Raw genomic sequence first — 14,109 nt, 5'->3', positions numbered from 1 at the left:
AGACTCATTATTGCTCCTTGCTTTCTGGAATACCAGGGACTTCTCACATTTGTGGTCAGGCACATTGATCCTTTTGGGATCTTTAGAGATTATCTGCTTCCAAGAAACTTGGTTGACTACGCCCCCGATCCTCCATGGTTATTTAGCGTTCCTTAACCCTGCCTTTAAAGGCCCGAGAGGCCGCCCCTCTGCGAGGCTACTTACCTTTGTGATATCGGGTACAGGGCTTACTGTATTGGAGGCAGCTAATCCCATACATTTTTTGCAGATTGTGGTAATAATGGTTGAGAGGAAGTGGGAGAGGAGGCCCAAAGGGTTCTGATCTTGAATGTATATTGATAGTAGCAACTGATGCCTTTTTTAATGTGATCTTGGGTGCAATTGACAATCTTTCCCTGCATCATAATCCCCATTTTACAATCATAGGTGGGGACTTAAATTATCCATGTCTAGAGTTAAATAACATCTCAAGCCAGGCGGACCTCAATCAGCCACCCATTAGATTACTTAGAGTTCAGAAGTGTCTTGACCTTATGAACGCTAAAGATCTACATATTTTGAATGGTCGAACTCAGGGAGACATACCGCTGAGAGCACGTGGGCAAACAATGGCAACACCAGTATACTGGTCTATGTTTTTGTTTCGAGTTAAATCATTCCGGACATCCCTGGCACCGAGGTGATTCCCCAAAATACAAGTGACCATGCACTCCTGAAATTAATCTGAGATAGAAAGTATCAAAAAGTATCAAACTACACAAAAAACATTTGCCATGGACATTGAAGCAACGCAGGGGGCTAATCGCTTGAGACTAAAAAAACAAGACATCCTTTCCATCAGCAAACAATATGCCGATTAATTAAATCGGGTGAAGATTTCGATTACAACCCTCTTCTCCAGGAATGTATGATCATCCCTAATAAGAATTCGGCTGCAGTCCCACCTCATAGGCATGTCTTCAATGCAGCAGTGAAGCACCAGAAGAATCTTTTACGCAGGGAATTAAACATGATAAGCCATCCGGACAGAGAATAGTATCTGGTTCTGATTAAAACAAGAAAACAGAAATAAAAGAACTGGAGCTGCATCAAAAAGCCGCCCTGCTGCAAGTGGAGGTGGAACAGATGCTGATGAGCTTGGTTAAAAATGATGTAAGATCCACTTGGCAGGTGCTTAACGAGGCAGGGTTTTTGCGTTCCACGTATAAGGCAAATGCTGTCTCTGAAGAAGTATGGATTGACTGCTATAGAAAACTATTTGAAGCAGAGACAGGAACGATGAACCAGGTGCCTGAAGTAAGTGGAGTAGGATGGCCTTTCCAGCTTGATCACATGGATTTGGAGATACTTGTCAAAAAAGCCAATCATTCTAGGGCACCAGGGTCTGATGGAATGTTGGGGTGAACCCCTAGGCAAGCAGGGCGGGTTGCTAGGAGTCCCCGGATATTCAACTCATGGAATGCCTAACTCCTTCCCAATCCCAAAAGGAACATACGTCGAGACAAGTAGCAAGTACAAAATGGGTTTTTTACAGTCAATAAACACAGGGATCAGGTGCACAGCGGTAAGTCCAGGCCCAGCTCTGGCTTGCAGGCCAGTTTTAATACAGAACTGCGTCACAAGTGTGTCACAAACTGGGCCATTTTCCCGAAAACCTATTGGCAATCGGGATAGGGTGCTGAGTAGTAGTCCCCCTTTAGCAACCACTATACATATTAGCTGAGTGGATGGTACGATGACAGGTGTTAAGCCTGGGCCAACCCCTAAAACTTATCTACAAGTTGTTACAGTATCTGGACCCAATGATTGGTCGGTGGCCCCAGCTACCCACCCGTGGGACCATAAGTTGTGATTTGGCTGAGCTGTGAACCTGAAAGGCCTGGAACAAAATCAATACCCAGCTCTGACGGCACCTGTTCACAGTGCTATGTGCAACTATGTGTCTGTGAAGTAACAGTGTATAACCCATCATTGCCGAGAAAGTGCTCCTTTCCCATCGCATGACTCTAGCTTGCTTGTAACAGTTTTGTTGCAACCAGCTTCTTGGTCCGTGAGACAGCTGCGTTTCTCAGCCACCAAATCTTGGCTCACTCTGCTCAGGCCATGTTCATGATTCCTGGAGTTCTGAATTATTCTGTATTTCAAGGAGAATTGTGCCTTTCCAATGCAGGTTTTACTTCAGTTTTACTTCAGTTCAAGGTAAAGAAAGTCACTTGCAACAGAGCAACATTGGTGGTGGCCTGCAACAGAGCACTGCAGGCTTCAGGTTTTCTGAGATGGTTATGGCCAACTATGATTTCCTAAACTATGGCCTGGTTTTCCTGTGTGTCTTCCTTGTAGCAGCCATCGGTTAGTGCATCATGGTTCTGTCAGGTCCTATGGGTGCCCCTGCCATTCTATGGGGTTAGTTGCATATAGTATCTGCAAGCCTGTAACGTGGCCTTCTTGCTTCAGGTGTTTCAGTGTTGCTGCGATAAGCTAGTGGCAAAATAATAAACGTGCAGACTGTCTGTACATTTCATTGCCCTCTATCTTATAGAGCTGACGCATATGTTCTTCGTGTGTTTGGGTGTGTGTATGTCCCTGACCGTGTGGATGTTACATGTGCTTCGTGTCTGACGCTGCTAGGTAGTGTAGCCTCTAATGGCTCAGCATGGCGTCTCAGCGTTTTAGTCGACTCTGTCCATTTAGCTGTCTCCGGTGCTGTCCCGTGACACTTCATCCACTCTGGGTGATAATTGTTCGGCTCTGGGGTTATAAGGACGACCGAGAGGATACTTCTCATGATACTTGTCCATAGTGGGTGCAGTGGGGATTGGTGCCAGCTCGTGCGAACGGCAGCCATATTGTCTTTGGTTCTTCTTCCAGTTGGGGTGTCTCTCAGGACGGGGGGAGTAATGTGACCTCCTCTCTTCAGTCCCCCCTCTGGTCGACTTGTTGACCACACCACCATTATCTCCTCTATCATCCATCAACTGCCACGCCTTCATTATTCCCGCCAAATGGCCATAGTAGTTGACATGATCTTCAAAGGACCAGTACATGTAGACGCACCCACCTTCGGTTTTGCACCATACCCATGTACCTACGTTCTTCTTTGGGTTGAATGGGTTGTTCATTTTTATTCCAGGCAGAAACAGGTCATACTCTGCAATTTTTTTTGTCTTAGTCTTTCTGTTTGCTTGACAATGTCATCCATTGCTTCTCCTGTCTCTGTTTCCATTAGTACTTGCATCCATATCACTTCATCTGCCATCTTTTTGCATCTGCCAATACCTATCTTGATCCTGCACAGGCATGCTGCTCCCAGCACCAGAGCTGCAACTATCACTTTCAGTCCATCAGCCAACCAGGACGGCATCCACGACCAAAGGTATACGAACCAACCTGTGTCTTTTCCCGTCCCCTTTGCCTCGTTCTCCATTTTGGCATGCATTTGTGCCAATTGTGTCACTGCATCTGAGAGTGTTCCATTATTTTCGTCATTGGCAGGGATGAATGTGCAACAGGAACTTCCTATTTTTGCACAAACTCCTCCTTCCATAGCTGTGAGGAGATCCAGAACGTATCGATTCTGGAGCGCTACTAACCTTATCACTCTGAGCTCTTCTTTAATTGCATTGAACCCATTCACTGTTAAGTGTATTGTTACCATCTACAGCTGTTTGGCGTTGGCATACACTTGTACTCTGGGCATTAGCGATGCTTAGAACGTTTGTGTTCTACTGAATTGTCTGTGGGATGCAGGTACTTCGTCCAGCGCTGCTTCTGATGTTCCCCACAAGTAATTCCCCTCTATCTTCACCCTGCTGAGTGGTTTCTGCTGGTCATCATTGGTTGGTTGGACCGATGGCCCGGTGGGCAGAGACCCTTTCTTCCTCTTATTGTTGTCCATCCTCAGGAAATCATCAAGCTTCACATCATTCTTGGGTACCACCAATGAGGGCATGTTGACGTGCGCTAAGGCGCATACTCATCCCCAGTTTGGTGGTAGCTTGTCGTAAGCTTTAGATCCGCAAGCCCAGTAGCGGTCCATCAGTACTGCTGTTCCTGCTCCCATTTCCGGTATCTTCTCTAACTTTTGACAGCCTACGTTTTCCCCCACTTCTTCATCTCAATTGCGCTGATAGCAGAGAGACGGAGTCTTCAGGGGAACTATAGGCAGTGGTCTAGCTTTGTTGTCCTCCCATGTCACTAGGTTTGTGCTCCTGTCCCACTCCTTGAGGTATTTGTCATTCTCTTCTTGCACCTTATTCACTGTAGCTTTTGTCAGAGTTAGTGCCTTACTTCCCACTACTCTGTCTTCCCATCCTTCTTTCGTGCATACGCTTCCATAGATCAGTAACTGCAGTCTTTCCCAGTAACCAGGTTCTCCTCCCACCTCCTTCATTCTTGACCATGGGGATGGTAAATATTCCAATGTAATTGTCTTTGTTTCTCCTTTCTCTGGTCCTTCAGTTATGTATTGCAACCCCTCACTGATCTGCCAGTAATTGTTCATCATGGGTAATGTTTTGATTTAGCTATCTTGATACGGGAAAGTTTTCTTTGACATGTTGCTAATGTTGCTCTTTTACCTTGGATCTTCCCCGTGTCTGGAACATTGCAAGGTACATCAAACACTGTGCCTTCACAGCGAGTATTTCTGTTGCTACGAAGGTTCTGGAGGCACTCATGGCATAGGGTATTAGAGAGCAAATATGACAGCTCTCCCTTGTTGTATCCTCACCAATTTTGAACATATGCTTGTACCACAAGTTTTTTGTTATGTGTGGTGTGTCTGTGAGATATGTGTTCACTCCTTCATGTATGTAACAACACTCTGCTTACCTCTCCTTACCTTGTCAGCAGCGTCTCCTCTCCCACCTGACATGGTTGTCCTTGCTGCATGGGTTGTGGAGATGTTAGTACGGGACATGTCCACTGCATGCAAAGAAAATTAAATCTGCCAGAAGACAATGCAGAGTAATCCAATAAGCAAGAGGAACCACACAACAATTTTTACAATCTTTATTTGTTTCATAGTACCCACTTATGCTGCTTTGAGAGGTGATAAAGTTGCCCACCTGAAAATCATAATAAAAAGCGTTATTGATTTAGTAATTGTGAGTATTAGTCAAGCTCCTCAAATTAAATATTCATTAAGTGCCCATCTAAAGACATCCTCCAGAATTTCCTGTATGGATTTATGACGTAATATGGGCAGGACGGGATATGCACTCCATTCAAGTTGGGGGTATACTTGGGTCAAGTATTTTATGAATGCCAGATAGTATATCTCAGGGGATCGTGCTCAAAAGTGTCTGGGTCTTCGTATAGCATGAACAAATTGATTGGAAAATGCTTCAGGGTGATCAATGGGAGGCAACATTAAGCTATTCTTCTAACAATTATATCAACAGTTTCAACAACCTGCATGTGCGAGAAACAGAAAATGGTTAAATCATGTTACAGCTGTCAAATGTGCATAACCTGCATGTATGAGAGTAGAGAAGGTTAAATCGTGTTACTGCTGTTGTGTGTGTAATCGTAGTCAGGTTGTAGCATGTGGTGGCCATAAATTGGGATGGGGAGTGGCCAATGTTTCCTAGGGGTCAAGTTCCACCAATATTGCTTTGGGTATATCGGCCACTTGGGAACGCCTAACCATAGGATGGCTAGCAGTCTCTAATTCAGGGGTAGTTGGGACACTTGGACTTCCTTGTGGATCACTGGGAGCTGTAGCATTGGCCCTGTTGATCTCTGCAGTGGTGCCCTCGGGCAGGGCCGATGCTTTGTAGGGCTTGATGTCACTTTGAAGGTGCCAGGTGGTTTTCCCTTCTAGCCTTACGGCGTTGTCACTGACTGCCTCGACAATATGGGGAACTGTAAACCATGGTGCGTTCCAATGCCGGGAGAAGTTGCGCAGGAATATGTGCTCAACAACTTGTAAAGTGTTTGTAAGGGGCTGTTGCTCTGAATTGTCGATGCTCTCCTGTACATTGTCTTCTGCCCTGCCCTGGGTTCATTGTATCTGGTGAGAGATGAAAGAAGCACTAGAGACCAGTGAAGTTACGTACTCGTACATCTCCTGACCCAAAACTTCAGCCGCACTCTAACAATCTTTCAGGGCCCTAGTGGGAGGAGCCAATGGGAAATGCATGTGCCGTCCCGTCACCACCTCGTGGGGCGTAATGAAATGGTAATCGGGGATGTGATGTGGTGGAACAGTTAATTGGCGATGTGAGGGCCGTTATCAGACCTCAAGACCGCACAGATGCCCATCTCAGGAACACTTCCCGGACTAGAAATTTAGCAGCGCTGAGAGCGTCAGCATGGGAACAGGGTTGGGCCTCCATCCATCTTGAAAATGGACAGACAATTACAATTGATACACTTGGATTCGGTCCACATAGTCCACATGGAGGTGTAGGAATGGGCCTTCGGGCTTAGGTATGGCTTCTCTCACAACTCTCAGGGTGTGTCCAGCGGTGAATTGCTGACACGTCAAGCAATTACTGATAAAGTTCACCACATGTTCACTCAAATTGGGACAGAACCTATTTTCTCCAATTCGTGCTGCAATAACCTCCTTCCCTGTATGTGTTGGATGGTGTAATGGTGTCAACGCTGTTTTCAGTAATGCAAGGGCCATGACCACTTTCCCAGTGTAGCGGACTTCGAGCGACCCCTCTTCTTCCAGAGTTTCTTTTCCTTCCTGGGTGAAGCCTTTCATAGCTCCATGATTTGTGTTTCTGGTAGGTGATTGTATCCCTCCTTCATTACCATTTGTCTTGCCCCTCCGAATCCTCATGCCCTCTCCGTCAGCTCCCACAATTCCCCAAAATAAGACATGCATTTTGCCTCATAGTCTGCTGCTTCGTTACCTCTGGATATTGCATCCTCCACCTTGGTCTGCGCTTGGCACTTCACCAAGGCCATCTACTGCGGGTATGCAATTACTTCAATCAGTTCCCCCCAACAGTGTTGCATGCTGTACAGGTGTTCTATCAGCCCTCCTGTACCCTCTCCTAAGCAAACATGCCAAACCAGAATGGACTGTGGAAATAATGTATGTACTGTCTGAGTATATTGTCACTCTTTTGTTTATACTGTTTACACACTTTTGTAGGGCCAGTATGAGGACCACTAGCTCTGCGGCTTGGGCAGTATAATGGGATGGTAGTCTCACACTCCTCACTACCTCACTTGTCCCATCTTCTCTTAGTGTCACCGCAGCAGCCCCTGTTCTCCTGACCCCATCACTTTGATCAATTGTTGATGAGCCGTCAATATAAAGGAAATCTCTCTCCTCAAGTGCATCTTCCTCCAACTTTCTTGTGTCACTGACCAGTCCTGTATGTTTGATTCAATCATGTGTCCATTCTTCTGGTTGGCATACATCTGCCATAAATAATGCTTAATTGACAGTTTTGAATCTGACTATCTTTAATTCCGGTTTTGACAGTGTAATCTCCTACCCTGATGCCCTCTTGGTTGTCAATGTGGTCTTTGGCTTGTTTAATATTGCAAATAGTGCATGTTCCACATAGAGGGTGATGGGGCACCCCATTGTTATCGTTGATGCTCGTTCTACTGCAAAAGCTGCAGCAGCCAACGATTGCGTGCACTGATAGTGCCCTCTCATTACTGGATCAAGCTGCCCACTGTAGTAAGCAATTGGCTTATGACCCATGCTTGTTTTCTGCATCAATACTGCCTTCATAATCACACCATCGGTGTGTGAAAACAGGAAGAATTATCTTTTGTAATCTGGGGTCCCTAACACTGGAGCTGTGCATATTGCTTCCTTCAGCTCTCTGAATGCTTCTGTCATTTCTGGCACCCAGGCCAGCTGTTGTTCTCCTCTTTGAGCCTCTTTTAATGCTGTTAGCAGTGGCCTGGTATATGTGCTATAATCAAAAACCCAAGCTCTGCAGTAATTGCACAGCCCGAGGAACTGCTGCATTTGTCTCACTGTTGTGTGCTGTGGTGTGCTCACAACCCAATCCACCCTTGCTACAACTGCCTTGATGGCTTATAGGCACGGCACGATTGTCCCTTCTTTCTCATCCAGTGGTGTCTCACGTTTAAACAGGTACTGACCTGGCATCTCCATTCCTTTCCTGCTATTCCTGGTATCCATACAAGTGCCACATCTGTTCCATACTGGAGTATTTCTGGGTCTACTGTCACCCCCCTCTGTACCGTGTTTCCACAATATGCTTGAATAATCTGTCTTGCTGTAAGCATGTGTATTCCTAGTGTAGAACATATTATGCTCTTGTCTATGAATGAAATGGTTACGTTTAGTCTGCTCATTATGTCCCGTCCCAGAATGTTTACAGGTTCTTGTCGGGAGTAAAGTAAGGGTAAAGATAGGTCATGATCTCCAGTAGATAAGGAGATGTTATCAGTAAATAGAACCACTTCTCGAGCCCCAGAGAATCCTTGAGTGTTCATGGCATCGCATGTCAATGCAAATGTCCCTTCCCGGATGCATGACCTAGTCGTCCCAGTGTCAACAAGAAAGGAAAATGTTTTCTCACCTATCGCCACCCCTATGCGAGGTTCTTCCACAGGATTAGGTTTCACCGACAGGATGGGACACAACAAGTTTGTCTGTGGGCTGTCCTATTGCGGGTACATGGATAGTCCATTCCCTGTGTAGGGGTTGTTTCCAACCATGGTGACCCCTCCCAATCTTCTCACTGCTACTGTTGCCACTGTTTCCATGGGTTCTGGGCAGTGGCTGCCCTGTGCCTGTGCTAACTGTTGTGTTGCTTGTAAATATTGGGGGTAGTGGTGCTGCCATTTGGGGTGGTATCATCTGGGGCACTGTTGGCTGTGCAACTGGGGGTTGGGTCTGTGTTGGATGCGGTACCTGTTGTTGGGTGTTGGATGCTTGTGGCTGTGCGTCTTGGGTATAATAATCCTCTTGTCCTTCTTGGTAGCCCTGTTGTCCCTGATCTCCCCACCCTTGCTGCATTCGCCTAGTTCTGCCTGCTCATGAGATATGTCCTAGCTGCTCACAGGTCCAGCACTGCGGTGGCTCACAACCCCTGCCCTGGGAACCCTCCTGATGTCTGTGACATCTGCTGGTTGTAACCTCGAAAGCCTCCCATCGTTTGATGGGACTGAGGCCCGAAGCCACGCCCTCATTGGAATCCTCCCCTTCTGTGGTAACCCTGTTGGTATCCTCCCCTAACCAGGTACCATCCTCCCATGGGCGGGGCATATTGTTGCATGGGGTGATATGGCAGCTATTGGTAATGTTGTGGCTGTGGTGCTGGTGCTTGCGTCTGTTTTGTGGGTGCCGTTATAATCGCCCCTTCTATCTCTTTTTTTGCCAGTTTCTTTTGTACTAACTTTGCCTCATCTGCCTTCCTCTCTTCTGTCTTTTGTTTAACTTTCTCTTGACACAACCTGCATTGATGCACAATGGTGAGCTGTATCTCGGGCCAGTCTTTAGCTTCCATCCTCACTAGTTTCTTCAAACCTTTCTGCACAGGTTCTGGTAACCCTTGAACCAATATGTGATAAAAGATTGCTATCGTTTTGTCCCACGGCGTGATGTAATAGCCCCTATGTCTGATGTGTCTGGATATTGGGTCGGCAGAGCCTGTCATACGGCTGCATTGCAATTTGAAAATAGTGCTCCGACATAGGCAGTGTTATGGACAGTCACCTCTGGGAACCCTGCCCTCTTCCAAATGTCACCAGCTGCGTCACCAAGTATGGATGCCAGTAGGCACCATGATGTCCCCTACTGCCAGCCTGTGTCCCGCTGTCAGCTTCTCCATCTCATATATCCATGTCCCCTCTCATGCACTTAACGAGGATAATCTATACTAGCCTTTATTCCTATCTGTGTGTTTCCATGGCATGTACTGAGGTCATGTCGCCCCTCTCTCCACTAGGGGCATTTGGGAGTATGCCTCCCTATCTTCTGCCATTCTTCTGTACTGTTTAATTTGAATGGGACCTCGTTCATCTTCTACAGTCATGCATATGTCAGTGGGTTCTTGGTATGCATGTCATTTTGTCATGTGCTCTAGACAGTCATCCTTGGGAGTGGGCCATCGTGACCTCCTCCCACCTATGCTCTGGAAGATCCCTTAATCTATTGATGTATGGGGTCTGTGTAGTGCACTCGTAGGTTGCTTGGTGTGTGTGTTCTCCACATTCAAGCCCACCTTCACCCTGGCCCTGGGACTTACACTCCCATGATGTTCCGTCTCCCATTCTAGTGAGATAGAGTTTGCTGTGCCTCCCTCTGTCACCATCATGTTCTCCACTGTCTTTGTCAGACCCTTCGTCCATGTCGCTACAGAGCCCTTTTGAAAAAGTCAGATTTTGTGTGGTAGGGTTTGAGTTGTGCTCTACGTTAAGGTCCATATTTGAGTTTTTGCATGTGTTCTCCTCCTCCCATTCCCCAAAGCATGTGGTGCCTTGTTCTAGTACTGAACCTCATCTACACGTATCTGTGGCGTTCTTTTCCTTCTCCCTCTCCTCATCTTGTTTTTTCTTCTCTAGTGCAATCTGGCCTTTTGCCACCCTTATTGCTCGTTCATGCGCGTCTGCCCGTTCCCGTTATCTTATCTGTCTTTCTGGCTGTAACTTCCTCAAACTTCTCTCCTCATACTTGCATGTCTCCTGCATTACTACCTTTCACCTTCATTCTGCCATCTCTGCTTCCTTCTCCTTCCTGTCCTTCTCTTCCTGTTCTTCCCTCTCTGTCTCCTCCTTCCTTATCCGTTCTATTACCTCCGCCCCTTTCTCCTTTCTCCGTTCATCCTCTTCATGTGCTAACCGTTCTTCCTTACTCCTCCGTCACTGCTCCTCCTCCACCGGTGCTGCCCAATCACTCCAACCCTGTTCCAATTCCAGATTCTCTACTGCTTGTGTTGTCCCTTCCGCAGCCCCTGTCGTCTTCGGCATACGGTTTGCTAACTTCTTCCCCTTGTATGTGCTCTGTAAGTGGGCCAGTAGCAATTGCAGCACATCTTTGGAGAAACTGCTGTTAGGCGGCCATGGGTTCAGGCTTTTCCCCTCAGTGTCCTTTGACCATTGTATGCTATACTTCACGATTTTATTTTGTGTAATGGGGCAGAATCATACACATATGTTGTATTGGCATTAGTCACCCACTATACCCTGGTACATGGGGTACATTGTTACCTTTACCTGACCTCTAATCGAGAGTTTCGATAATCCGCTGTCAGATGGAAAAATATTATTATACAGTGGTTATCACATTCAATGTCTACGAGCCCCTGCGGCTCTGCACCTTACACTGTGTACTCCACGTACAGCCTCTCTTTCTCCCCACTTGCTGCTCTCCGGCACTTCGCCACAATCTTGTGCATGCACCTTCCATGCACCGCCATTTGTTCACCTCTCTGCCAATCCCACGTCCACAATGCTAGCTCTTCACCGTCAGAACACTCCGTCCTATGCACCAAACTATGGGTGACGACACCAAGCTAAAGTTCTAACAGGCAGATAGACAAGTCGTGTACACAGAAGACAATGACCCATTTCCCAGTTCTACGAATAACCCTACAACATGCCACAAACCCCACAATACCCCTACAGCTGTCTTCCTGCCTCTCCAGGGCAGTGTATGCAGTAATCTCTCATGACTAACTGCATCCGTTGCATCACCTCACGTCTGAAAAGCCTCTCTCCAGGAGACTTAACCAGATAGTACACCTTCCGTACACTAGGATAGCTCCAGCTAACTCCTAAGGGAATACCATCATCTATGCTTCAAGCTAAAATGCCTAATTCATAGGGATACCTACTGCTAAAGTCCAAGTCTATTACATCAACAGTCCTGGTTGATCACCAGAACCTTTTACCTAGAAGACCGAACAAACCCTAGACATAGAAAAGGGACATCTACCTCCGCTCCAACTTCCTTACTCAACACACCTGCTGCCAATACACTTCAGGTACTACTCAGTACTCAAACACTACAACAACACCTCCCGCCTCCCACACATATAATACCCACCCTCACAGCTTTTGTTGCTGGTTGTCTGGACCAATACTTAACGTTCCGTATTGTGGACACTGCTCAGCCGCTGGCTTCCTGTGAACCGCTCGCCTCGCCCATCTTGTCTGCCTCGGACTCTTCACCGATCGCGGGCAGGATAATTTTCCAAAAGCGTCTCCCGACGTCCCATCTCCAGTTAGCGATGTTACAGTTTACTCGCAATTCCTGTGAAGGTCCCACAGACTCATCAGGTCCGACGGCGAAGGAGGCAGCTTCTGTCCGGGCTCACGCCATAACCGTTTCTCTGCTACCAACTTGTTAGGGTGAACCCCTAGACAAGCAGGGAGAGTTGCTAGGAGTCTGTGGAGATCAAATGCATGGAAGGCCTAACTCCTTCCCAATCCCAAAAGGAACATACGTCCAGAAAAGTAGCAAGTTCAAACTGGGTTTATTACAGCCAATAAACACAGGGATAAGGTGCACGCCGCTAAATCCAGGCACAGCTCGAAGAACTCTGGTTCGCAGGCCAGTTTTAATACAAAACTGCTTCACAAGTCTGTCACACACTGCCCCATTTTCCAATAGCAGCATTAATTGCATGAATTCGGTGGGGATGATTGGCTGGGACACGGGGACGGGTCCCAGGTACAAGTGGAGCAGTGATATCTAATATTGTCTGTAATATAACTTTTGTACTTTAAACTTCTTCTCTTTGTTAGCTGCACGATATAACAATGTAAGGTAACCCCTGTGCTTTTGGCCAGTGTGAATGCTGCCCGAAGTGCGCAGACAGTCGTGCAGTCTGCGGACTCTGTGTCTTTCATGTTGGGTATAGGGAGGTAAGTATGATGTAAGGGACATGTAGAAAAATTAAGGGTATCCTGGTAAAAACCCATGAAATTCAGTCAACAAACTTTGTTAAAGGGACATTATGGTTCAATTGCACTAATTAAAACCTATCAAATTCAGTGAAAAAACGTTGTTAAAGGGACATAATGGTTAAGTTGCACTAATAAAAAACAATCAAAATCAGTGGAAAAACTTTGTTAAAGCAATGTTATGGTTACAAGTAAAATCGAAAACCTCCAGAAATTCGCCAGTTATGGTAAGCTAAGCATCACTCTGCACTGCTAGGACTAACACCCAAGACATCACATATCTGGCCCACTTGTTTTTGTTCAGTGACATATCTAGGCCAGGTGCTATTGTTCACTGACAGTCAGAATATTAAAATTCAAAAAGTATGTATCTAGATGTTACCCTTCTCATATGTTCTTACAGTACTTTCCTTAGGGTTTGGTCTCAGCTCATGGTGCATATACATAGGCCATAAGCAGGCCTCAAACACACACAAACAAATTATTTGTATACATGAAGATAAACTTGTATGTTATTAACAATTTCTGATGATGCTGCTTCTTTTTTGCTTACTTTATTTTCCCTGTATGTGCGTCTGATTTGTATGCATTGTGGTCTTTATATGTATTGTTTGCAGTACTGCAAGTGTGTAGTAAGTGTTGAATTATTATCTAGTTAGTACATGTTTAAGGTAGCATTAATTGTTTTACTATCCAACATTGCAAGATTATGAATATTGTACCTCTATGGTGCATGCTGCAGCCATTGCCTATGTTTATGTCTGATTAGGTTCCTGTATTAAGAACAACACTGCAATAGAATGTTGTTTAGAGCAGTACATTTTTTGATAGATTTAAGGAGTTCATGATACGTCTCCCGATCACCCCTGACATCTTTTTACCAACATTATAATCACAACCCCTTGTAGGGACTGATCATCAAAATTAATTTCACACATGAGGTGATGTCATCAATGACATTTGTGATGGCATCTTTGATGTCCTGGGTGTTAGTCTTACAAGTGCACGGTGGCGGCGCAAGTTATCGTTGCTTAGCTTACCATAACTGGCAAATTTCTGGGGGGTTTTGATTTTACTTGTAACCATAATATCGCTTTAACAACATGTTTCCACTGAATTTGAAAGGTTTTTATTAGTGCAACTTAACCATAACATCCCTTTAATCTTGGGTGTTGCGAGAACAGAGTTTAATTTTATTTAACATCCACTTCAAAGGAATAGGCAGTAGGTCTCATTAAGACTTTGCCAGTG

At 45.8% G+C, this 14,109-nt stretch overlaps 1 long non-coding RNA gene across 1 annotated transcript in view; it reads left to right on the top strand.

The window, feature by feature from the left end:
• The window catches only part of LOC138447627 (uncharacterized), a 355,678-nt gene that overhangs the window by 98,742 nt on the left and 242,827 nt on the right, over positions 1–14,109 (top strand). The gene's annotated exons all lie outside the window — the stretch shown is intronic.

The sequence above is a fragment of the Ambystoma mexicanum genome, chromosome 3q, assembly GCF_040938575.1.
Source record: "Ambystoma mexicanum isolate Mex_15411 chromosome 3q, UKY_AmexF1_1, whole genome shotgun sequence".
Taxonomy (NCBI): Eukaryota; Metazoa; Chordata; class Amphibia; order Caudata; family Ambystomatidae; genus Ambystoma; species Ambystoma mexicanum.
The sequence above is the reverse complement of the archived record's forward strand: the minus strand, read 5'-3'. Positions and strand labels throughout refer to the sequence as shown.